This window comes from Capra hircus, chromosome 6, assembly GCF_001704415.2.
Source record: "Capra hircus breed San Clemente chromosome 6, ASM170441v1, whole genome shotgun sequence".
In the NCBI taxonomy this organism is placed as follows: domain Eukaryota; kingdom Metazoa; phylum Chordata; class Mammalia; order Artiodactyla; family Bovidae; genus Capra; species Capra hircus.
The window spans coordinates 16604561-16631902 of NC_030813.1; the positions used below are offsets into that span (position 1 = coordinate 16604561).

At 39.9% G+C, this 27342-nt stretch overlaps 1 protein-coding gene across 1 annotated transcript in view; it reads left to right on the top strand.

The window, feature by feature from the left end:
- COL25A1 (collagen type XXV alpha 1 chain) overlaps positions 1-27342 on the top strand; it is a 195045-nt gene that overhangs the window by 18628 nt on the left and 149075 nt on the right. Inside the window, exon 3 of the mRNA XM_018049912.1 lies at positions 14416-14433. The gene's annotated coding sequence lies outside the window, so the exon portion shown is untranslated. The remainder of the gene's footprint in view (positions 1-14415; positions 14434-27342) is intronic.

The following is a 27342-nucleotide window of genomic DNA, read 5'->3' on the forward strand; positions in this document are numbered from 1 at the left end:
TATCTATTAAAATAAATTAGGATAGTTTACTTTTCAATCATTTTCGTCGCAGCAAGAAGAGAGGATTAACTAGTTTCCACAATTCAAACCTATGTCAAAAGGTCTTCCAGTTGCTTGGGAAGAAAAAAATACAATAAAATATGGAAATCTGACAATGTACGAATTTCTCTGTGTCACTTGTAACTGAAGGGTCTGTGCCTTACTTTTCCTTGTTCCTCTAGCACTACCATAGTGCTTGGCCTTTAGTGGATTGATTGAATAAAAATTCATACAAAGATAAACTTTTAAAATCAAATATTATATGCCTTCTACTGTCCAGGATGGAGTTTAGAATAATAGCTAAAAAGTTCAGGTTCTAGAATCTGAAAGTACTTCAGTACTGCCACTTTCCAGCTGTGTGATCTTGGGCAAGTCATTCACTCTGTCTGTCTGTTTCCACAACTGTATAATGGGGCTAACGATGGTACCTGTTAATGCTCACAAAACAAAAGGCACAGTGCTAACTGTTGCAGCACCATAAGTGTTAGCTGTTCAAAGAGCATACCGTTTAATAGGGGAAGTAAGATACCAAGATCCATAGTTTAAGGCAGAATATAATGACATAAAATAATTAAGGAAATGATCTGTGGCTATTCAGAAGAAATAAAGTTCCTATCTGCTGTGAGAAAACAGGCAGGTCTTTGAAAGAAATGAAAGCTCTAAAAAGCCTGGATGGGATTTCAACAAGTGAAGTGGGCAGGAGGGCAGCCAGACTGGGTGGAGAACAGGAACAAGAATCTCTGAGGTCAGGAGCCTGGAGCAGGAGGAGGGAGGTCACAAGGACCATGGCTTCCCAGGGCGCTCAGTTGGTAAAGAATCCGCCTGCAGTGCAGGAGACGCAGGAGACGTAGGTTCGATACCTGGGTCAGGAAGATTCTCCTGGAGGAGGCAATGGCACCCACTCCAGTATTCTTGCCTGAAAAATTCCATGGACATAGGAGCCTGGAGGGCTACAACCCATGGATTCACAAAGAATCGGACATGACTGAACACATACACGCACGCAAGGGCCATGGATCCCTCCAGTGGCTGAGCCAAGGGCTTGGACTCCCACGTCTAACTGAGCCTTGATTTGGTCAAGATGAGATGTCGTTATCTTTGGTGGAGCAAAATTGAAGTTTTGAAGTTGGGTCAGATCCTGCTGGGCCTGCTTGAGCCCTCCAGGTGCCATATTTCTTCTCTGGCATTTCAGCAGCACTTTGTTAACATAGCCACTGTAATCCTTGAAGTTTTGTGACTTGATTGGTAAAGTTTCTTTGGCCTTCTTACAGAAAATGTAGGAAATGGTGATTCATGGAAATTCTATGGTAGCTTATCATGAACAATGTCTGGAAAGGTGAATTATAGGAAATCCATAGCCTTTTAGGCAACATACAGGCTTCTCTGCTGGCTCAAGTGGTAAAGAATCTGCCCGCAAAGTAGGAGACACAGGAAATGCAGTTTGATCCCTGGATCAGGAAGATCCCCTGGAGAAGTAAATGACAACCCACTCCGCTATTCTTGCCTGGGAAATCCCATGGACAGGGGTCTGGCAGGTTACAGTCCATGGGGTCTCAAAGAGTCATTCATGACTGAGTGTCCACTCACTAGGCAACATACTTTGCATAATTGCTCTATGCTTCTAATAATTTTCGAGTCTCTATTGAATATAGATAATATTATTTTTATTATTGTTATAGTACATGTTATTGAAACTGTATTCCTGTAATTAAGCCTAAGGAGATAGGAACATAACTAAAATAAAGTTAGAAGTATGGTTTTAAAAACTGTTAAAACATCACTGGTTAAAAACTATAATGATAGATTAAGATCACAGCAGACATTCTACTAATTGTACTTATTAAAGATAGTCTACTGGGTATATCATAAATGTAATGTGGAAAGAATAAAAAATTAATCTGACCAAGAACTGGAAAACACTGTCCTGTGGCCCTCTCATATCCTCACTTTCCTCCTGAACAGATTAGATGTCTTGTTCGATCATTGCACTCCTGCTCTTGTTTGCGTACACCTCTAACTCCCTCTCTCCCTCTGTCTTGCCCTGGGGAGACCACAAACCTACTTAAATCCAAGTCACCCTCCACTCTGCACCTGCACCTGCCCAGCTGAAGGCAGATAGAGGAAAACAACCCTGCTAACTGGCCTCATTTTAAACTCTCAGCCGCTGATCCTGAGGATGCACGGTGCTGTCCACGTCTGCAATCCAGTCACTGTCTAACTTTCTTAGCTGTTTTAGATTTTTTCCTTGCTCAATTCTCTAGCATCTCCTTCACACTGAATGTTGTTCAAAAGTATTGTTTGTTGTTTCTCTGAGAAAATAGAAGCCATCAGAATAGAATTCTGTGCACTCCCACCACCAAATCTGATCGTTTACTTAGATCTCTACCCTCCTTTCCTCCTGCTACAACAAACAAACTGTTCCTTCCTTGTGCAGTTGAACCAATCCCCTCTGCCTTGCTCAAGGTCATTGCTCTTCAATTGTTGTTTCTGTTCTGTATCATCAATTTTTCCTCTCTATTAAATAATTCTCTTAACACAGATGAAGCCATAGATCATCCATCTTAGGGGAAAAAAACTTTCCTTGACCCCATACCTTTCTCTAGACCCTGTTGCATTTTGCGTCCACTGTCCTTCACAACAAAACTCCTAGGAAGATGTGTCCATAACTATCTCTTGATGCTAACAAGATATTAATATCTACCACTCCGCTGAATCCTTCTTGTTAGGGTCACTGATTACCTTCACTATGACAAATTCAGGGATCAGGGTTCTGTTCAAATGTTACTAGATCATATTTAACAGAGCCCATTGCTCTTTTCTTGTTGAAACACTTTTATTGCTTATCTCTTTGGTGGGTATCTCTCTGTCAAGGTGTGCCTCCAATCTCACTGGCCCCTCCTAGTGAGCCTGGCTAGTTCCTTCACTTCTTCTTGGTCTCTAAATGTTGTGCTCGAAGGCTCAGTCCTTGGACCCTTTTTCTTCCTTATTTGCATTCACTTGCTAGGTGATTGCATGTAATCTCATGGTTTTAATATTATCTATATGTCAAAGGTTCCCAGATTCATATCTGCAGCCTAGACTTCTCCTCTAGTCTGGACTTATATATCTAACTATCTACTCAGCATCCCTACATGGCTGTTTCACAGATACCCCAAACCATATGTCCAAAACCAAATTCCCCAACCCTGCTCCTCTTTAGTCTTCTCCACAACAGTAAATGACATCGCCATTCCTTTGGTTGCTCCAGTCAAATCTTGGAGTCACTCCTGACTCCTCTTTTTTCTCACACCCTGCATTCAATCTGTCTACAAATCTTATACCACTTTCTTCACAATATTCAGTTCAGCTCAGTCACTCATTCAGATCCGATTCTTGGCAACCCCATGCACTGCAGCACACCAGGCCTCTTTGTCCATTGCCAACTCCCAGAGTTTACTCCAGCTCATGTCCATTGAGTTGGTGATGCCATCCAACCATCTCATCCTCTGTTGTCCCCTTCTCCTCCTGCCTTCAGTCTTTCCCAGGATCAGGGTCTTTTCAAATGAGTCAGTTCTTTGCATCAGGTGGCCAAAGTATTGGAGTTTCAGCTTCAGCATCAGTCCTTCCAATGAATATTCAGGACTGATTTCCTTTAGGATGGATTGGTTGGATCTCCTTGCAGTCCAAGGGACTCTCAAGAGTCTTCTCCAACACCACAGTTCAAAAGCATCAATTCTTCAGTGCTCAGCTTTCTTCACAGTCCAACTCTCACATCCATACATGACTTCTGTAAAAACCATAGCCTTGACTAGATGGACCTTTGTTGGCAAAGTAATGTCTCTGCTTTTTAATATACTGTCTAGGTTGGTCATAAATTTTTTTCCCAAGGAACAAACATCTTTTAATTTCATGGCTGCAGTTACCATCTGCAGTGATTTTGGAACCCCCCAAAATAAAGTCTGTCACTGTTTCCACTGTTTCCCCATCTATTTGCCATGAAGTGATGGGACCAGATGCCATGATCTCAGTTTTCCGAATGTTGCATTTTAAGCCAACTTTTCACTCTCCTCTTTCACTTTCATCAAGAGGCTCTTCAGTTCTTTGCTTTCTGCCTCTATGACTGCATCCCTGCCTGTTTCCTGTCGCTCCCTTGCATCCAGACCCTGGACTGGAAGATCTTATCTCCTTAGTGGGCACTCCTCTTGCTCTTCATTTTCCCTCTTTTCCTCTTTTCTTCCTTGATGACCCTATACAACAGGACCCTCCTATTCTGTCCTCCTTATCCTCATATATTTTTCTTCTTTACCATTATCACTACTGGGTGGATTATTTATAAACATTTTTCTGCAGTCTGTCTCCTCCTACAATGGATTTTGCTTTATTTCTCATATTTACTATTCCTAGTATTTGAAAAATGCCTAACCCACAGGAGTGGCTTACGAATATTGATTGATTGAATAAATGAGCTATCAACCACAGTTTTCCCACCTTCATCCCACACCCAGATGACTTCTACTTCAGAGTGCTTTGAGATTTAGGGTTTAGCATACCTCCCATTTTCTGCCCCTGTACACCCAAATGGATTATTTGCATCTAGCCTCACTTCCTTTCTCCTCTTCTCAGACCGAGGGATGTTTCTTCTCCTTGCCCTGATTCTCTGACACCACCTCTTTTTGTGTTCTCTTGTATTGATACATTGTGCTCTAAAAGCCTTTTCTTTCCTCTCAGCTAAGAGTTGTCTGTCAGTTTGCAAACATTGTCAGATTCTTCCCTTCTACTGCAAAAACAAATAAAGAAGAAAAAAAAAACTTCTAATCTACAGCCCTTTTAGCTTCTATCCGGTTTTTTTACTTCCCTTTATACACAACTACTCAAAAGAATTGTCGGCTGAGATTGATGAAGAGTTGGTACACATGCTTTCCACTTTTTGCCTTTTATAGACATTGCTGATTAATCCCAGTGCCATTTTCAAAGTCTATAGCCCAGCCTCAAAGCCTTCTCTTAACACATTATCCCAGGTGGCCTTTCACAACTAGAGTTGCCACTTGGGATGACACCTGCTTGCCACTTCTGGAGCTTATCTTGCCTTAACTTTCTCACCTCACTGCTCAGACAATTACATTTCATATTCTTACTTCCTGTGGGTTAAATGCAATGGACTCTTTGCAGTCTTCATTTAATTCTCTTTTTGAAATTCTCTCCAATATGGGCTTTATCAAACTCACGTTTATTGTTATTGTTTTTCATGCTCTTCCTCCTCAGTTACCTTTTGGGGACTCTATTCCTCCCTTCCCCATAAAATGTTTATTTTTGTCTATGCAAGAATTCTTAACCTGGGATGAAAGATTTGCTAGAGAATCCATGGATGGACTTAAAATGTGTGTTTTGTGTGTGCAGAATATTAAGTGTTTGGTGTATGGCTATGTCTAGCTAGAGCAGCTATATCTTTTATCTGATTCAAAGGAGAGTGAAGAATGACTGCTACTTGCTTCCTCTGGATTGTTGTTCAGTCGCTCAGTTGTGTCTGACATTTTTGCAATCCTGTGGACAGGCCAGGCTTTCCTGTCTTTCGCTGTCTCCTGAGGTTTGCTCAAACTCATGTCTGTTGAGTCAGTGAGGCCATCCAACCATCTTATCCTCTGTTGCCCCCTTCTCCTCTTGCCCTCAATCTTTTCCAGTATCACAGTTTTTCCAGGTGGCCAAAGTATTGGAACTCAGCTTCACCTTCCAGTGAATATTCAGGGTTGATTTCCTTTAGGATTGACTGGTTTGATCTCCTTGCAGTCCAGGGGATTCTCAAGAGTCTTCTCCAGCACCACAGTTCAAAAGCATCAGTTCTTCAGCGCTCAGCCTTCTTTGTAGTCCAACTCTGACATTCATACATGACTACTGGAAAAACCATGGACTTCCCTGGTGGCTTAGATGGTAAAGTGTCTGCCTACAACGTGGGAGACCCGGGTTTGATCTCTGGGTCGGGAAGATCCTCTGGAGAAGGAAATGGCAACCCACTCCAGTATCCTGGAGAATCCCCTGGATGGAGGAGACTGGTTGGCTACAGTCCATGGGGTCTCAAAGAGTCAGACACGCCTGAGGGACTTCACTGGAAAAACCATAACTTTTGAGTAGATGGACCTTTGTCAGCAAAATAGTGTCTCTGCTTTTGAATACGCTCTAGGTTTGTCATAGCTTTTCTGTTTTTGAACTTGTGTGATTGCGAATGTTACCCAGCCTCTCTGAAACTTGGTTCATTCAACTACAAATGATGGAAATGACCCCGAATTTGTAGGCTTATTGTAATGGAAATGTCATTCGTGGCGCTCTTGGTGCCTTGTGGGAGTCAGTAAGTAAGTTATAGTTGTTATGATACAGCCCCAAACACCTTGGTCTCTAAAGTACGCAAGCTTCTGGGCTTACAGAGCCTCTCCGCCTGAATTTTGAAATAGGTTTTCATTTTTAGGGCTCTGTCTTACTGGAGCAAAAAGCATTATGTGACTCATGTATTATCAATTAGTTGACTCTGCTTTAATTAATTTATTAATGCAAACATGTAAGGCAGCTGCAGAGAGCATGAAGTCCATTTTTTGCACAATATTTAGAAAATTGGGCATTTACATAAATTTAATCAGACTGAGAGATGTTTACAAATTGGCTTCTCATATTATCTGGCACAATCAAAATAGCACACTTTTAAAGATGTAATAAAATTGGGAGAAGCCAAATTATTCATTATATACAATTTAAGAAAAATTTGTTAGGCAGTAAAAATTGCCTCTGTATTCTTTAAAAAGCATGTATTTTTCAAAACAGTGGAAGCTGAGCAGGTGTCTCTACTCACATATATTCTATGTGTTTATTGTATTCTATTAAATGTATGTTTGTAAACTTGTCATTTATTTACACCTTCCAGATTCCATGCCAGTTGGTGAAAGAACTTGGAGATGTAGTTTGTTTTAGAAGTTTGATACACATTTATATCCAAAATTATACATCCTTTAAATGGCTTTATAAAATAATACAGCTAAATCCCCAAGCCTAAATATTTTGGTCTGCAAAATTGCAGTTTCCCAACAAACTCAACTGAGCAGGAATCTCCAGTCTACATGAACCATGGCCTTCTATAGTTGGTTCTTGACTCTAGAACTCTCCTGCCCCTGTGTCTATGACAGCCCCATTCCTAGAAATGATGTGGGGCGTCCATAGAAGGTGAATTCAAAACGCTTACTTATTGAATTTTAAAGAATAGTTTGAAGAATTTTTCAAATTCTTCCAAGTAATTAAAAACACCCTGAATTGAGCAAGTTGGAAAATGGAATTCAAATCACTGACCTAGATCTTTGAGTGAATGAATCTACTATGGAAAAAATTTGGTTCTGTTTAAAAATTTCTGCAGTGAATTAGGTATCATGCTAAATATTTTTATGATCAAGACATGGGGCTAGAAAAATGTTGGGAAGTATAGAAAACTCTCAGGATAGAAATAATTGCTCATCATTCCACTACCAAGAAATAATTACCATTTCCATGTATTCTTTCTCTCTTCCTTCCTCTCTTCCTATCTTCTCCTTCCTCACCGCCTTCCTTGCTTCCTTCATTTTCTCTTTATTTCCTTCCTTCTTTCTTCATATAGATATATTTACAAACATATGTCTGAATAAATACATATATCTATATGCATGTAGAATTATACCCCAGAAAAATATATATTCTGCATTTTATATAATACAATATGAATAAATAAAATATATGAACTGTATACTTGGAATAACACTGTCTTATAATTGTTGTATCATAAGGAGTTAATTGTGTGCGTGCTAAGTCGCTTCAGTCATGTCCGTCTCTTTGCGGATCCTATGGACTGTAGCCAACCCAACTCCTCCATCCACGGGATTCTCCAGGCAAGAATACTGGAGTGCACTGCCATGCCCTCCTCCAGGGGAGCTTCCCCACCCAGGGATGGAACCCTCATCTCATGTCTCCTGCATTGCAGGCAGGTTCTTTACTACTAGCACCTCCTGGGAAGTCCTAAGAAATAATCATATATAGTCAGATATTTGTATAGAAATAAGTAGACACTGTTTATAGTAGCAAAAATCTAAATCAACCTCAGTGGAATATTAAGCATTCAATATGTTTAAATATTGTAAATTAATGCATAAATAGAATCCTTATCTTTCTTATGCTCTGTATGTGAAACTTTTAATGACAAAAAATGCACCTGATAAAATTCTTTACTTTTTTATGTTCCCACTATGACCATTTAATCATAAGATAAACATAGCATGGTGTTAGAAAAATAATAATGTTTTAAAATAATTGTGGGAAGGACTTAATCTGCTTAAGTATGAGTAAATCTTTAAATAAATCATGTTATTTATTTATAAAAGGTAACCATCATGGAAGAAATCTTCCAAGTTGTGAATGAATTTTTGTTTCCTTTAAATTGAACCCAACGAAACCATCTCCATGTTCACTCTCACTTTCTCTCTTTTCTCTTTCAAATGAACAAGAAAGACATATCCACCAGGCTTGAGTCTATAGCTATTTATTTTCCTCTTGCGTAGAAGATGACTTTTCCTTCCCAGAATTAAAACCACAGAGGATTAAGTATTTTTCAAAAGAAAAGCTTAAATGGAAATACTCTTATCTAAGTAATATTATGTGACTGTGACTAAGGTAAGAATTATTAATATCTATCCTGCAGGGTAACACAACAGGCAGTATAAATTATGAATAATGTTTGTTTCAGCCAAGCACATAAGAGTCCTTGGACGTGTGAGCAGTTTACAGACACTGAGAGATTAGGCAGTCTTTGCAAAGCCATTTCTTAATGCACATAATCTGTATTGCTTTATTTCTTCAATTGTTTTTCTCTGTAGTTCATCATTCCCATGTAAATTTGTTTTTAAAATTAATAGACACTTTTTAATCTAAATTTGAATTAGTCGAATGAATTGTTGGTGTTGGTTTTATAGCTCACTTTGAATTGCCATGCTACAATGGTATAGCATTTTATAATTTGCAAAGTCATTTGATATAATATTCTCACATTAATTAGATACAGAGGCTTAATCAAACTAGGGAGTGATTGTTCTTCAAGATATCAGTCTCATGCGTTTTGTCCTAAGGCACATAGGTAGGTGTCTAAACTTCCCCTGACACCCTTGCAGGCTTCTGCCTTAGCTCCATCTCTGGCATCTGAAGAAGATTCCAGTGAGGGAGGAGACTTCCTCTTCAACATAGATGTGTTTATTTGCATAAGCAGAAGCCAAGAGTTTAAGAAGTTATATTTTGAAAATACAACTCTGAAATGTAAGGATAGCCAACTTTCTAATGATTCTCTAAAAATACTGTAACCAATTTGAGGACCAGTCAAAATATTCTCACCTTTCAGCAATTCAGTGATTGTTTCCAAAGCACCTTGTAACTTAGGCACTGGGGTGTCAGGGATTAAATGTGAATAGACTCACAGGATGAGCAAGAGTCCTGCTTCCTGGTGCTGCAAATGTAGAGTACACATATTCTGCTTACTGGCACAGACTTTAGGTCAAACTGCGACTCAGGAAAGGTTAAGGGATCCCGCTGAGATGGCTCTATATGAGTGCGTGCGTGTGCATGCTGTCGCTTCAGTCGGGTCTGACTCTGTGCGACCCTAGGGACTGCAGCCTTCCAGGCTCCTCTGTCCATGGTAAACTCCAGGCAAGAGTACTGGCATGGGTTGCCGCGCCCAGCTCCAGGGAATCTTCCTGACCCAGATATTGAATTCACATCTCTTAGATCTGCCTGCATGGGCAGACAGGTTCTTAACCACTAGTGCCACCTGGGAAGCCTGATGGTTCCTATGTTAGGATTGTAATTGGTCCACAGAATGGCTGCCACCAGAATAATCCTGTTGCCAACTGAAACAATCTGAAGCTTTACCTGCATGCTTGCTTCATGTGCTCTTTTCTCCTGGAAAGAAAAATAAACTCGACATCTGAATATGTGGATTTGAACATTTTTAAGAGGTGATGAAGTTACGATGATCATCTTCAAATGATCTTTTTAGACTGTAAAGGTTCGAAAGTACAAAAGCATAGAAATGATTATTTAAAAAAAATTTTTTTTTTTTCAGTTCAAGACAGTGAAATAAACTGAATCTGAGTACACTAACAGTGATAGTCAAGCTTAGGTTTCTTTTTTATCAAGCTTAGGTTTCTTAATGCTGCTATTGCTATTGCTAAGTCACTTCAGTCGTGTCTGGCTCTGTGCCACCCCATAGACGGCAGCCCACCAGGCTCCCCCGTCCCTGGGATTCTCCAGGCAAGAACATTGGAGTGGGTTGCCATTTCCTTCTCCAATGCATGAAAGTGAAAGGTGAAAGTGAAGTCGCTCAGTGATGTCCTACTTAGCGACCCCATGGACTGCAGCCCACCAGGCTCCTCCATTCATGGGATTTTCCAGGCAAGAGTACTGGAGCGCGGTGCCATTGATTCCAAGTTAAGTGCTTTCTGATTACCTTGGAGCAGAGGGAACACCTTTTAGAGGTTCATGAACAATCATCCTCAAGTTTTTGTAACTGAAAGTAATTTTATTTAAAACTTACCACTGTAAAAATGTATGTGGGTCTGATATCCTAATCAGTATTTCAAAGTGAGATGGTATGTGACAGTACAAATTCTGTGTGCTTTTCTGTGCACGTGCTAACGGAAAAGTGGCATTTGTCCCATCGGAGAAAGAATGACCCGAATCACCAGCCATAAAAAAAGTACCATGTGGTGAAACTAATTGTCTCAGTCAAAAATCTAAATGACTTGGTGGATTTAGAAAAGAGTGTTAGTACTTTCTGGCAACCATAGTTGTGATAACAGCCTGGCAAAAACCGGTTAATACTGCTCCTTAATTGCCTAAAGTGACAATACATACTGCAGCGATATGTCTTCTCGTTTATCACGTTCCATCTCGGCTTACTTGCCTCACGAAACTTTTAACTTGCTTTGAACACTTTTCTGTCAAGCGTCAGCTACTGGCTGATTGTTTTCCGCCATGCTGTTCTGATTACCACGTTTTCAAGTCAGCTTTTCCTGCTGTTTCTTTTTCTTCACGCTGGTGCCTTAGCTGCCTTGAGGGCATTGCACTGAGCTGTTGACGTCCGGTAAATCAGCAACTCCATTCTCCCATCTTTAAATGTCTGGCCTAAACTTAAGTATTTCTGTGATTTAACTACTTCTCTTGGCATGGCTCCTGATTATGCTAGATTGTACTCTTTGGGTTTTTATTTATAGAAGCATTTTGATGATTCACTTGGGGGGAAAAGGTCCTTTTCAGCCATTTTTAAAGATTCAACTTAAAAGTTTTATTTGCTAACCTTCATCATAATTTTTAACTCCTCAGAGTGCATTTAAGAAAACCAAAAGAAATTCACTTTCACTTTTGATTGCTAATAATAGTCACTACCTATGAGTTAGAATAGACTTGAAAATGATCCGCTAGTAAATGAAAACACTTGTATCACTCAGTGAACTGCTCAGTGGCAACAAAGAAATTCTGAGATACTTCTTTGGGTGATCTGTCTGTGAAGACGTCTTCGTCACAGTGTCTTGGATCCCCAAGGATATCTCTGAGATGCCCTTCTTGGGTTCTTGCCTGCTCTCTATGCTCTGCTCTCCGTGGGGGAACTTAACACTTCCACACCCTCTGAAACCTCTCCTCTCCTCCTACTCACTTAGCCAGATGGCTTTACTACCATGACTGCCAGATTCCAGCTGCTGGACTGCTTTCTTATAGGTGTTCACTAGGAGACACCTGGTGTTCTAGGTGTCTCCAGGTGAATAGCTTGTTGCATCACATTGAGTTAAGGAGACTTGGTGTAGGCAGCCCTGGAATCTTGTGTATGACACATAAGACTTACATTGTGTAAGGATGTAAAACGTCCCATGTTTTAGGGAGGTTGCCAAATTTGCCCTTTAGTTTGCATTGTTTTTCTGGGAATCCTCTCTGTCAACCCACTTCCATCTCTCTTTTTCACATTCCCCACCCTGCACATATACACATACATATCACACACCAAACACACCTCAAATTCATATTTGACATTAGGGTAATCTGAGGTCCCTGGTGCTGTATATGTTCCAATGCCTATATAAAAGTCAACTTTTTATCTTTACCATCATTTACTATTTGTTCTCACTATCCCTGATAAAAAGTTCATAATGCAGTGTATATTTGTGCGGTTTATACAAACATTGTGCTAAAAGTCATTTGTTAAATGTAGTGGCAGAAATGCTAGTTTTTAAAGATGGACAAGAAAAGCCTGTAATTTGTAAAACAGCCATAGGTATGAAAAAGTCTCAGCAATGGTGCTGAAATATATGCCTTTGAAGAAATTCTTTCTGATTTTAGAGATGTCTACATTTTAGTCTTTAACCATGTGAGAGAGGTACTTTATTCTGAGGTTCTATAAAAGGTTCATGGTCACGTTTCAGAGTGTGCATTAGCTTAAAAGTTTGGAAAGATCAAAAGCATGAAGCGTCCAGAGGAAGAGTGATAATGCAAGAGCTAGTGGGCAGGTACTGTAATTCCATCCATCATGCAGATCTGGAAGATCCATATTTATATGCAGATGAGCAGCCCTGTACGTATAGGTCCTCCATGTTTAGAGCTGATGTGAGAGCTGTTTGCTGCCCTCAAGAACCTTTGCTGACCCCGTTTCTGCACAGGTATCAGGTAAGAGGCTGGGTGCCCTCTGGCCCTAGGTCTTCATCTGGAAGCAAAGATTCAAGCTGTTGCAGCCTGGGAGTACCTGGGAGGTTTAGTGTCCACTCAAGTTAAGCGTGCTCTCGGACCATGCTGATCTCAGTTAAGTCTGCGTGCAGCTCTGAGTTTAAACTTCCAGAGTGAAAGGCAAAATGGCCTGCTACAAAACGTTTGGACTTTGGAATCAGTTTGGATTTAAAGTTTGCCCTTTTTGCCTATAGGCTGTGTGATTTTTAGCTTATTTCTATGAGTTGGTGATCTCCTGGTGGTTCAGACCATAAAGCATCTACCCACAATGCGGGAGACCTGGGTTCAATCCCTGGGTCGGGAAGATCCCCTGGAGAAGGAAATGGCACCCCACTCCAGTACTCTTGCCTAGAAAATCCCATGGATGGAGGAGCCTGGTGGGCTACAGTCTATGGGGTCTCGAAGAGTTGGATGCGACTGAGCGACTTCACTTTTCCATGAGTTTCAGTTTCTTCATTTATAAAATGCAGGACAGTTATAATAAATGGAATAACACATTCAAATTTGCCTGGGACTGTAAGGAATGAATGAATGGTATTATCTTATCCCTCTGCATCACTAAAGAGTCAGGGGTGGGGTGAGTCACATCCACAGTAGCTTGGTATAACTCCCCTTCCTGGTTTGATAGATAAAATCTAGACAAAGCTCTTGGATCTGTTCTATCACCAGTCAGTTAGAGAATGTGTGCCTAGAGGAATTTCACGTCTGAAGAGAAGCTGAAAGAGAAGGAAAGAGTCTTCTCTGGGAGTTGTATTAGCTCCTTGTTTTTTGTATGTAATACTCAGTGGCACCCAGGTGATATAATGAGATTATACATTATTTACTTTTTAAGATTCCCTAATTCAGTGTGAACTTTTTCTTTCATCTCATCTATGCAAAATCCTATTGGAGATTTGAAGAAGGTGATGTATAATCAATACTTTTATTCACAGGTGATTTTCCTTTAGTAAGAAGCACATGCAGTTATACTGTTTTGAAATTTTTATTAGTTTAAGCAACAAGAAAGTGACATTCAAAATAAATCTGATTGACCAGAGGTCACATAATCTTGTTTGTATGAGGAGTTATGATGCACTTTAATTGAGCCAAAGACCTCTCTTATTCTTTTAAAATGCTCTTAGGTTAGATTATGCAGAGTAATAGATAGATGTTTAGTTTTTAATAGACTTAAAATATTATTGAAATAATGAGAAATGTAAAGAGTTGGTCAATTCTAAAATTAAACAGCTGCCTCTTTTTTCTTCTCTCTGTGCCATCTCTGAATATGTAGCTCATAATAATAATGTACTAGAAGAGCCTCCCTTCATGTAACCCATTCATTATTATCATGTGAGATGTATTTCACCCTTTGCCTTTTCTTTCTCCATTTTAATTCTAGAGCATAGTAAAATTCTTGAGTCATTTTGGAGTTACATATAACAGATATAACATCAAGATTTTAGATAGATAGCATAGAGTAAAAATATTAAGAAATAACTTTATTAAAACACAAGGTGAAATTGTCTGTAGTTAGGTATTATAATTTTCAGAAATATTTTGAAAACATGTTTGGAACTAGTTAAAGTTTTGATACTGAAAATATTCACGTAAGAAGCAATTTTGTAACTATTTTCCTTTCTTTCTCCTTTTGAATTGCAGGGTCAGCCTGGTCCTCAGGTAAGTGAACACTTTTTCTTCTCACAAATTAATTTCAATTTAGGATTTTTCCAACCTAGAGGTTTTGCAATTCTTTTCAAAGCATATAAAAAAGCTATGAACCAGTCATCATGACACCACCCAGTGGACCAAATATTTCCCAGGAGTAAATCTTTGGGGCCTCTTCAGGATTGCGTGAGTCATATCAGCTGTTGGGCCAGATGGCAAGTTTAACAATGCACTATCATATAAAGCAAGACTCTTTAATAGATCTGAGACAGTGCCACAGGGCTTTAATGTAAGATAAAATGACTTAGTAGTAGATGTTGGGTAGGAGCTGGTTGGCGTTAGGTACTGATTCATCATTACTAATACATTGTCGTCAATCTATTTAGATTGCCATCCTATCAACTAATTTTGATTTATTATAGATAGATATTTAATTTGTTCTACATTTCCTTTTTTAAACTTTTTTAAAATTTTATTTTTAATTGGGGGAAAATTACTTTAATGTTGTGTTGGTTTCTGCCGTACAGCAGTGCAAATCAGCCATAATTAAATATATATCAGCTCCCTCCCCTCCCTATATTTTCAGTATAAACTAACTGCTGAAGACATGATCTATCATTATGAATGCAGTTAGCAGACAATATTTTGAGCCCTAAATCACAGTGAAGAAAATGAGGAAATATTATGAAGGGGAGGAATGTGTATAAAGATGAAACACACAGAAGAAGAGAGTTGTCAGAAATGAACGGTCAATAAAGAACCCTCAGTGTTAGCAATTATTGTAGTGAGTAGGAAACCAGAGAGAAGGAAATGCCATTATTAATGTTTTACCTCTAACACCATAATACCTGTAAATAAAATAGTTATTTATTGAGTTCCCTTTTTGTCTCTTTCCCCTCGATATGCTGAATACTATTTCTGTCCTAGATTGTTTCCTAAATAAGTGATTTTCACAAATAAGTGTAGCCAATGCCACAAACTGTCTATTATGTGCTGATTCTCCTACTAGACCATAATATATTTATATTTTATGAGCTTTGAATATAAGGATATTCAGTCCATTCTATAAGGATAACCAGTCCATTCTGAAGGAGATCAGCCCTGGGATTTCTTTGGAAGGAATGATGCTAAAGCTGAAACTCCAGTACTTTGGCCACCTCATGCGAAGAGTTGACTCATTGGAAAAGACTCTGATGATGGGAGGGATTGGGGGCAGTTGGAGAAGGGGACGACAGAGGATGAGATGGCTGGATGGCATCACGGACTCGATGGATGCGACTCTGAGTGAACTCCGGGAGTTGGTGATGGACAGGGAGGCTTGGCGTGCTGCGATTCATGGGGTCACAAAGAGTTGGACGTGACTGAATGACTGAACTGAACTGAACTGAACAAAACAAACAACACCCCCCCCCCAGTAGAATATTCCTTTTCACACTACTCATGAGAAATAGTTTGAGAAGTAATTAATTTATTGTGTTAGTCACTCAGTCATGCTCGACTCTGTGACCCCATGGACTGCAGCACACCAGGCTCCTCTGTCCATGGGGATTTTCCAGGCAAGGATACTGGAGTGGGTTGCCATTTCCTTCTCCAGGTGATCTTCCCAACCCAGGGATCAAACCTGGGTCTCCTGCACTGCAGGCAGATTCTTTCCCGAGTGAGCTACTCATTATTCACAATAATGAATACTCTCATTGTTTATAATTCTCACTCTTTAAAAAAATATTTATTGGAGTATAGTTGATTTACAATATTGTATTAGTTTCAGGTGTACAGCAAAGTGAATCAGTTATGCATACACACATACCCACTCTTTTTTAGATTATTTTCCCACATATACCATTACAGAGTACTGAGCAGAGTTCCCAGTGCTATATGACAGATCCTTATTAGCTATATATTTTATAGATTGTAGTATGTAGTATAGTAGTATGCCATTGATCTAAGATCAAACCAGTCAATCCTAAAGGAAATCAACCCTGAATATTCATTGGAAGGACTGAAGCTGAAGCTCCAATACTTTGGCCACCTGATGCAAAGAGCTGACTCACTGGAAAAGACCCTGATATTGGGAAAGACTGAAGGCAGGAGAAGGGGGCAACAGAGGATGAGATGGTTGAATGGCATCATCAACTCAATGGACATGAGTTTGAGCAAACTCTGGGAGATGGTGAAGAATAGGGAAGCCTGGCCTACTGCAGTCCTGGGGTTGTGGAGGTGGACATGACTGACGGAGCAACATAATGTATATGTCAGTTCCAGCCTCCGAATTTATCCCTCCTTCCTTTACCCCTTGGTAAACATGTTTGTTTTCAATGTCTGTGACTCCTATTTTGTAAATAAGTTCATTTTTACCCTTCTTTTTTGGATTGCACAAGTAAACGACATTATACGATGTTAGTCTTTCTATGTCTGTCTTACTTCACTCAGTATTATAACCTCTGGGTCCATCTGTGTTGCTGCAAATGGCGTTATTTTGTTCTTAATTTTTACTCTTATGTTCTAAGTAATCTCAGGCTAATTACTAGAGGGAAAAAAACCCAGGAAAGAAAGTCGTAGTTTCTTCCGTAAATTTGAATCTGCTACGTTATAATGAGATGAAAACAAAGTAAAAGCTGCTTTACATGCTTTATTTTATTTAATGCTTACAAAAGCCCTGAAAGTAATATTATCCTAGATCTAGATCTAAGAGATATATATTTTTGATCCCTTCTTATTCTGTATATTTACTGGGCTTCCCAGGTGGTGAAGTGGTAAAGAATTTGCCTGCCAATTCAGGAGACGCTAGAGATACAGGTTCAATCCCTGAGTCGGGAAGATCCCCTGGAGTAGAAACTGGCAACCTATACCAGTAATCTTGCCTGAAAAATTCCATGGACAGAGGAGCCTAGTGAACGACAGTCCTTGGGATCGCAAAGAGTTGGACGTGACTGAGCACATGCAGACATTCTCTACATATCTTTATCTATGTATGTATCTGTGTCTGTGAACCTGTGAGAACTATATACACACACAACCTATGAGAACCTATGAGAAATAGTGCAGAGCTTGCCTTAGAACTGCCCTGCCGCAGGGCAGGAAAGCTGATGTGTTTGATCACTGATTTCCCATTCTTCACTGGTGAAAGCTGTACCTGGGTGTTAACTCCCTGGCACTTCTGGCCTACCCTAGAAGGTATAACACACTCCAGCTGTTCAAGGAATGCAGGAAGCCATAGGAACATATGGGACTTGCATTCTAGCACAGTCTTGGAGAGAGGCAGCGGCGTGCGTTGGCACCTACATCTGCTACAACATTCAAGTGCTAATGTCCTATAGACGAAATAGAGAGGAAAACTCAGATAGGGCTATAAGGACTTAGAAGACTGGACAGAAACACAGCGTGAAAAGCACAACGAGACATTAAAGAGGATAGCTATAAAAGAAGAGCATGGGGAAAAAAGAGCATGGTCATAACAAATTTTGAATGCACAGCCACAGTGAATGAGCAGATGAAGGATGATAAACCAGTACAGGAAGCCAAGAATAGTCAGCACCAGGAACATCTATGGAGGGATCATGGTAGCTGAAATTTGAAAGTGTATCATGGCACTTTAAGAAGCCAAGAGATACCCCCACATTGTCTTTCTACACCATAGGCAAAGAGTTTTGTTGCTACGTCCCCAAGGAAAGATCTGACCTTCTTCTTATTCCTACATCATTATAGTATTTTGCAAAAGAAACTTCCAATTTAGATTTTAAATTAGAGAATTATTAATGAAGTTTCCACTTAGTGCTAGATGATTATTAACTGCTTGTTACTCATATGCAAATGTTTATGTCAATTAGCGTTTTCTTGCATAGGCTGAACATTGCCATATGATCTTATTCACATTTCTGTATGGTGTAAAACTCTTAGAAAAACTCAGTACTCTTTCTTTGATATCGCACATTATTTAATAAGGACTTCCAGATTAATAGGGTTTTATTTTGCAGACCAGTGGTAAAAAGGGAAATTATCTATCATCAAGGAGTTCTGATCATCTTCCTAAGATTGAAGACGGCTTGGATGGACTTAGATTGTTAAAAAATTGCAAAGACTAGAAAGCTAAATAGCAGTGAACTCTGTTACAGTAACAGTATGAAATTGAATACGAAAATGGGCCTTAGGGAAAAGAGGTGAATCTATGCATTTACCTAAATGGGTGAGAAAATGGTTCTTGACAAGGGAAATGAGATGGTGAAAGGATATTAGAAAGAAAAAAAAAAAAAGCCAGTTCTAGCAGCTGTGGTTAAGATGAGAATAGAGGCAGGGGAATGAATGGAGAGGATATTGCTTTGAATCCACTGAATCAGAGGAAATCAAATTCTTGGAGAGGAAAAGGGATGGGTTAGAGTAAATAATGTCACAGAAACTTGAAAAAAGCAATTGGGTAGAAAAAGAAAAAAAAATAATGTGACAATAGAGAGTAAAGGAAGAAAGAAGGGGAAGAAATGAGAAAACAGATGAACATTTATATTTCAAACTAGAGGTAATGGGAGTTATTCAGGGGTGGGGAAAAATTAATCTGTTGAAATGGAAGTCACCCTGATGTTTTTTATTAATCCATATTGACATAATTCAGTTCAATAACTCATGTCTATTTTGCCTCTATTAGGTACAAGGCTGTGAAATTGTAGTGAACAAGACAGACTCACTCTCTGTCCTTTTGATAGTTCTTTTAATAATAATAGTCAAGTAGAGTGTGAAAGTTCTGTCAGTTCTGCAGACTCACCATTCTGAGGATGACTTTAATCATGCCTGCAAGTCCTACTCTGTGTTTGCACATCTGGTTAATCCCTAGGTTCTGTTGGGACTTTGACATGAGGCATTTAAGAAAGCCTTTTTCCTACCCACATAGGTGAACCAACATCAGTGCCATCGCTCTAAAAAGTGTCGTCCTTATGCCATGCCTTAGTCCTCATAATGGGATTCTGCCCAGATCCAGGCACCCCGTTCTGATGACTTGAGTCCTTTCCCAGCTTCTCGAGTCTACGCTGTTTTCCATTACCACCTTCACCCAAGGTCCTCCTTTTCCTTTCCTCTCTACTGCTGGGCTGCCCTGGTGACTCAGCGGTAAAGAATCCACCTGCAATGCAGAAGATGAAGTAGATATGGGGTTTGATCCCTGGGTTGGAAATGGCAACCCACTCCAATATTCTTGCCTGGAGAATCCCATGGACAGGGAGCCTGGTGGGCTGCAGTACATAGAGTTGCAAAGAGTCAGACACGACGGAAGCAAGTTAGCCCCCACGCACCCTGGGTGTGAAGAATCATGGTGTGTATACTCTGTGCAGCCTTGCTAGTGGCTGACTGAACAGGTCGATGCCTCTAGCTCACTGCCTGCTTGACCGGACTCTCTATTTCAATTTCTCTTGACCCTGAATCCCTCTTGCCATTCTGTACACTGTACAGACATGCCTGTTGCCTGGCCTGTCACTGCTGCAAAGGAGCTGAGTCAAAAAAGTGCACATTTAGCTTTTCCTATCCCTGTAGTGGAGTCATCAAGTGGGAAGTAAGTGTAGCATCAACCAGTATCAACGTGTATATGTTTTCCAGCAAAGTTTTTTCTATCATGGTTCTTCTTATGTCATTCTTCTGACTCACAAACTTTGAATCTCAGTATGATTACCATTTAGACTGTGGTAAAAAAAGATACTGAGAAGAGGTGGCAGGAATACACAGAAGAACTGTACAAAAAAGATCTTCGTGACCAAGATAATCACGATGGTATGATCACTCACCTAGAGCCAGACATTCTGGAATGTGAAGTCGAGTGGGCCTTAGAAAGCATTACTATGAACAAAGGTAGTGGAGGTGATGGAATTCCAGTTGAGCTATTTCAAATCCTGAAAGATGATGCTGTGGAAATGCTGCACTGAATAGGCCAGCAAATTTGGGAAAGTCAGCAGTGGCCACAGGACTGGAAAAGGTCAGTTTTCATTCCAATCCCAAAGAAAGGCAATGCCAAAGAATGTTCAAACTACTGTACAATTGCACTCATTTCACATGCTAGTAAAGTAATGCTCAAAATTCTCCAAGCCAGGCTTCAGCAATACGTGATCCGTGAACTTCCAGATGTCCAACCTGGTTTTAGAAAAGGCAGAGGAACCAGAGATCAAATTGCCAACATCTGCTGGATCATGGAAAAAACAAGAGAGTTCCAGAAAAACATCTATTTCTGCTTTCTTGACTATGCCAAATCCTTTGACTGTGTGGATCACAATAAACCATGGAAAATTCTGAAAGAGATGGGAATACCAGACCACCTGACCTGCCTTTGAGAAATCTGTATGCAGGCCAGGAAGCAACAGTTAGACTGGACATGGAACAACAGACTGGTTCCAAATAGGAAGAGGAGTACGTCAAGGCTGTATATTGTCACCCTGCTTATTTAACTTCTATGCAGAGTACATCATGAGAAACGCTGGGCTGGAGGAAGCACAAGCTGGAATCAAGATTGTAGGAGAAATAGCAATAACTTAGACATGCAGATGACACCACCCTTATGGCAGAAAGTGAAGAGGAACTAAAAAGCCTCTTGAAAGTGAAAGAGCAGAGTGAAAAAGTTGACTTAAAGCTCAACATTCAGAAAATGAAGATCATGGCATCTGGTCCCATCACTTCATGGGAAATAGATAGGGAAACAGTGGAAAGAGTGTCAGATTTTATTTTTTGGGCTCCAAAACCACTGCAGATGGTGACTGCAGCCATGAAATTAAAAGCAGAGAAGTCAATGGCACCCCACTCCAGTACTTTTGCCTGGAAAATCCTGTGGATGGAAGAGTCTGGTAGGCTGCAGCCCATGGGGTCACTAAGTTGGACACGACTGAGCGATTTCACTTTCACTTTTCGCTTTCATGCATTGGAGAATGAAATGGCAACCCACTCCAGTGTTCTTGCCTGGAGGATCCCAGGGACGGGGGAGCCTGATGAGCCGCTGTCTATGGGGTGACACAGAGTAGGATACGACTGAAGTGACTTAGCAACAACTCCTTGGAAGAAAAGTTATGACCAACCTAGATAGCATATTGAAGGGCAGAGACATTACTTTGCCAACAAAGGTCCGTCTAGTCAAGGCTATGGTTTTTCCAGTGGTCATGTATGGATGTAAGAGTTGGACTGTGAATAAAGCTGAGCACCGAAGAATTGATGCTTTTGAAGTGTGGTGTTGGAGAAGACTCTTGAGAGTCCCTTGGACTGCAAGGAGATCCAATCAGTCCATCCTAAAGGAGATCAGCCCTGGGATTTCTTTGGAAGGAATGATGCTAAAGCTGAAATTCCAGTACTTTGGCCACTTCATGTGAAGAGTTGACTCATTGGAAAAGACTCTGATGCTGGGAGGGATTGGGGGCAGGAGGAGAAGGGGACGACAGAGGATGAGATGGCTGGATGACATCACTGACTTGATGGATGTGAGTCTGAGTGAACTCCGGGAGTTGGTGATGGACAGGGAGGCCTGGCGTGCTGCGATTCATGAGGTCGCAAAGAGTCGGACACAACTTAGTGACTGAACTGAACTGAAAATCTAGTTCCTTGCCTGACATTCAAATTCTCTGACTGGACCTGTTTTTCCAGCCCTATATCCTACTGATTTGAAAAACAGTTGTATTTATTCATTTTGGCTGTGCTGGGTTTGCGTTGCTGCCCAGGCTCTTCTCTAGTCGCACTGAGCGGGGAATCCTCTCTAGCTGCGGTGCGTGGCCTTTTCATTGCAGCGGCTCTTCTTGTCGTGGAGCACGGGCTCTGGGGTGCCTGGGCTCAGTAGCTGTGACTCCTGGGCGGGAGAGCACAGGCTCAGTGGTTGTGGTGCACAGGCTTAATTGCTCCATAGCATGTGGGATCTTCCCGGATCAGGGATTAAACCTAGTCTCCTGCATTGACAGGTGGATTCTTTACCACTGAGCCACCAGGGAAGCCCCTATCCCACTGATTTTTTTTTTAATTAACTTTTTATTTTTACTTTATTTTACTTTGCAATACTGTATTGGTTTTACCATACATTGACATGAATCCACCCCGGGTGTACATGCGTTCCCAAACATGAACCGCCCTCCCACCTCCCTCCCCACAACATCCCTCTGGGTCATCCCATGCACCAGCCCCAAGCATGCTGTATCCTGCATCGGACATAGACTGGCGATTCGATTCTTACATGAAAGTATAAATGTTTCAATGCCATTCTCCCAAATCATCCCACCCTCTCCCTCTCCCACTGATTTTTAATTAATTTTCTTCCTGGGCACAATGCTTCATCCAAACTGAATCAAACCATTAATTCTTTTCTCTTCAAGTCTGTTTTCCTTCATTTGTCTTTTCTTAAACCAGTATTTTCTCCAGAAGTGCTTCCCTCTCAGTGCCTAGATACTACTACACACCCAAACAGGATAACCCTTCATACTTACATGTTACTTCTTCCATCAAGATGTTGTTACTTCCCTTAGCTGAATGTAATTTCTCCCTTTTGCTGATTCCACACAGCATTTTATCCTGAATAGCTTTTTGTATTACTTTACGTCAAACAGGGAGAATATAGACAGTTAATCCAGACAGATCGTAAGTCAAATCCTAGCTCTACCACTTACAAGCTCTGTGATCTTGGGAGAGTTACTCAATCACTGTGAGTCTCATTTCCCCCATCTGTAAAGCAGAGATGATAAACCCTTAGTGGAGGGTGTGAGGGTTAAAGTAAGATAACATGGATAGAACTTTTTTCTTTTTTTAATGTATTTATTTTTTAATTGAAGGATAACTGCTTTACAGAATTTTTTGGTTTCTGCCAAACATTAACTTTTAACACAGTGTCTACTACATGCCAGGCAGTCAGTATACGTTAATTCCCTCCCTCCCTTTTCCTCTTTCTATTTTATCATAGTCATTTATAAACATCTTTTCTTTTTCATTACTAGCTTTTATGATTCTCAAGAGTGGAATCTATGCTTTCTTCAGTGTCCTCTATAACATCTAACTCTGGAGAAGGCGATGGCACCCCACTCCAGTACTCTTGTCTGGAAAATCCCATGGACAGAAGAGCCTGGTGGGCTGCAGTCCATGGGGTCGCAAAGAGTCGGACACGACTGAGCGACTTCACTTTGGCTTTTCACTTTCATGCACTGGAGAAGGCAATGGCCACCCACTCCAGTGTTCTTGCCTGGAGAATCCCAGGGACGGGGGAGCCTGGTGGGCTGCCGTCTCTGGGGTCGCACAGAGTCGGACACGACTGAAGCGACTCAGCAGCAGCAGCTGAACATCTAGCTCAGTTCCTTGTATGTAGTAGAAGTTCAACAAATCTTATTGAGTCACAAGTGGTATATACAAGAGCTTAAGGAAAAGGAAGCTGAGGAGGAGAGAAAACTGTCAGCTTTTCATAATTCTAAGTGCACCAGGCAGTAATACCATCTGTTATCAATTATACCATGTAAAACTGGTCTGAGGTTTCTAAGCTCTGAGATCTTTCTGAACATTTATTATTGTTAATATCTAACATCCACATGGTTGGAAGGGTTTGGATGCCTTTGTTTCCTTTCATTATAGTAATTTATTCATGTTGACACTTAATTGTTGGTGAAAATAAACAAATAGCACTAGCCCAGGGCTATGCTTATGATATATAATTATATTTTGTAGCCATTTATTTGTAGGGTTCAAAGCCTGGATTTAATTTTTAACAATCAGGACAACTATAGAAAGCAGTTCATCGTGGTTGCAGCATGACATTGCTTAAGCAATAATATTCTCCCGTTAATAATTTAATACAAATTGTAGGAACTAGTTGTTTTTTAAAAAAACAAACACCTTCTTAGGATTCTATCTTGCACTCTTTATAAAATATATTGGCCTTCTCTTCACCCTGAATAACTCCATCAGCATAGTCAGTAGAGGATAAGGAAACAGTGGAATCATTACGTTAGTGAAAGGTACCCCTCCTATGACAAGGGCATTTCTTTTGCATACACTTTGTAGAATTATAAAGCCCTCCTTGTAACTCCCCTTTGGAGTTACATGTGAACATAAAGGAGATACAATTCCCTTAGGAATTTGTAAGACTAAAGCTGCGTGCATGGTGTAATTCTGTATTACTCACTGAGAAAAAAATGCAAGAGAAAAACCACAAGCAAATACCATTAGACAACTGCACATGAAGCGTGTGCCTTCCATTTGTACTGGTTCAGATGCACTTGAAAAGACATGGAAGATGTCACTTTGCCTTTTTCCCCCAAACTCTTTTTTACTTCTTGTTGTTTTTCTTGCTTTGACATTGTCAGTGCCATTTCACAACATTTTACTAAAATTGACAAAAATAAAGCTGCATGTGCCTTGTAAGGAATTATTCCTGAAAAAAAAATAATACTATCTTTGGGGACAGTATTTAACTTTTTGCTCATATGTTTTTAATTATACTTTAAGCTCCTTCTAACCTAACACTTCAGCAATTCCTATATTTCATGTTTCTGTTTTAGTCCAGGCTTTGTCAGACCCATATAGTCTGACTTGGGGGCAGGGGGAGAACGTATACATTCTCCAAGAAATCTGAAATGCGTGTGTCTGTGCCTGCATGTGTGTGCATATGTGTGTGCATATGTGTGTACATGTGTACAGAGAGTCTTTTACTCACTATACAACTGTCAAATTAGTAATGTGTCCTATTCTGAATAAACTATGTTAGAACTGATAAAGTATTATTATGCCCCATTATCTACACTTTATGTGGTGATTGTGTGATAAAGAGAATGATTATAAAAGTCTTAAGATTAAGACTTTTGAGGTATTTTATTAAGTAAAAGGTTAACATGACATGAAAGACCCCATTGTACTCCAAATAGCTTATACTAAGAGCACACACAATACAACAGCTTATTTATTTTACTATAACCATATTTCTTTATTTTTGCATGGTCATTTGTATATTGAATTGAGGTAACATTACCTCAAAGTTTAATGTTACTTTAGGATTCTTTCCTACTGAAATTAGTTGAAGAAAATTTGCTGCCAACTTTGTGTTTTATTTTCTACTAAACATATTTCTTTTAATTCTACCTGCATGAAGGTGAATAACACATAATCTTTCATGAATAATTAATCCAACATGGATTTGCATATGTAGAAACTGTTATTCTCCAAACTTACTCATTTTTGCATCTCAATTTTTAATGCAATGTTGATATGTAGAAAATGTACAATAAGGTTTTATTGAATAAATGTATTTATTTAACAATTTAGATTTAAAACTAATTTTATATTCACTTGATGACATGATTGAAAGAACTGAAAATATCAGCTTTAACAGTCCATTTTAAAAGCAGCATCTGGAATACATTGAATAGGTTAGGGGGATGGGCTCCATGGGAAGACACCTGGGTTTACACCTTGGTCTACCACTTACCAGCCACATGACTTTGGCCAAGTTATATTTTTCCCCAAGTTTTTCAATGTAATATAAGGATGATTGGTTTGACTTACTACATGATTTAATGAAGCAGAGTAGGCACACATAAAGGTTATTATTAAACCTAAACACTTTCATGAGTGTTATTAAATTTAAACACCTTCATGGGCTTCCCTGGTGGCTCAGACAGTAAAGAATCTGCCTGCACTGCCACCAAAAAGTCTACAAACAACAAATGCTGGAGAATGGGTGGAGAAAAGGGAACCCTCTTACACTATTGGTGAGAATGCAAGCTAGTACAGCCACTAGAACAGTGAGGAGATTCCTTTAAAAACTGGAAATAGAATGACTGTTCAACCCAGCAATCCGACTGCTGGGCATACACACTGAGGAAATCAGAATTGAGAGACACATGTACCTCAATGTTCACTGTAGCACTGTTTTACAATAGCTAGGACAAGGAAGCAACCTAGATGTCCATGGACAGATGAATGGATAAGGAAGTTGTGGTACATATACACAATGGAATATTACTCAGCTATTAAAAAAGAATGCATTTCAGTCAGCTCTAATGAGGTGGATGAAATTGGAGCCTATTATACTGAGTGAAGTCAGAAAGAGAAACACCAATGCAGTATATTAACGCATATATATGGAATTTAGAAAGATGGTAATGACGACCCTATATGCAAGACAGCAAGAGAGACACAGATGTAAAGAACAGGCTTTTGGACTATGTGGGAGAAGGTGAGGGTGGGATGATTTGAGAGAATAGCTTTGAAATACATATATTACCATATGTCAGATAGATAACCAGTGTAAGTTCAGTGCATGAAGCAAGGCACATAAAGCCAGTGCTCTGGGAAAACCCAGAGGCTTGGGGTGCAGAGGGAGGTCGGAGGGGGTTCAGGATGGGAGGACGCATGTGCACCCGTGGCTGTGATGTCTGGCAAAAACCACCATAATATTGTAAGGTAATTAGCCTCCGATTAAAATAAATCAATTAACTTTTTAAAAGAAAAAGAGAGAGAGAGAAAAAAGAATCTTTCTGCAATGCAGGAGACCCAGGTTCAATCCCTGGGTCAGGAAGATCCCCTGGAGAAGGGAATGGCATACCACTCTAGTATTCTTGCCTAGAGAATGCCATGGACAGAGGAACCTGGTGGGCTACAGTCTGTGGGATCTCAGAGTCGAGCTTGACTGAGTGACTAACACACGTGCAGACAACTTCATACAGACCTTATATAAGCATTCACACTGAGACAGAGCCATGAAGATATATTACCCGTGATACTTCTTATGATGGATATATATCCAGTAGAATAATGGCCTCCAAAGGTAGAGGTTTAGGATAGTAGTTTAATCTTAAGTCATTCATGAAAAATGATTATCAGTGTTAGATATACTTATTGTATAGATTCTCTATCTGAAATAAACATTTATGTGCACATTTGTGTATCTAATTCTTTCTAAAGATATCAAAAAGCTTTAGTTAGAAATATCGTTCTTCATAGTAT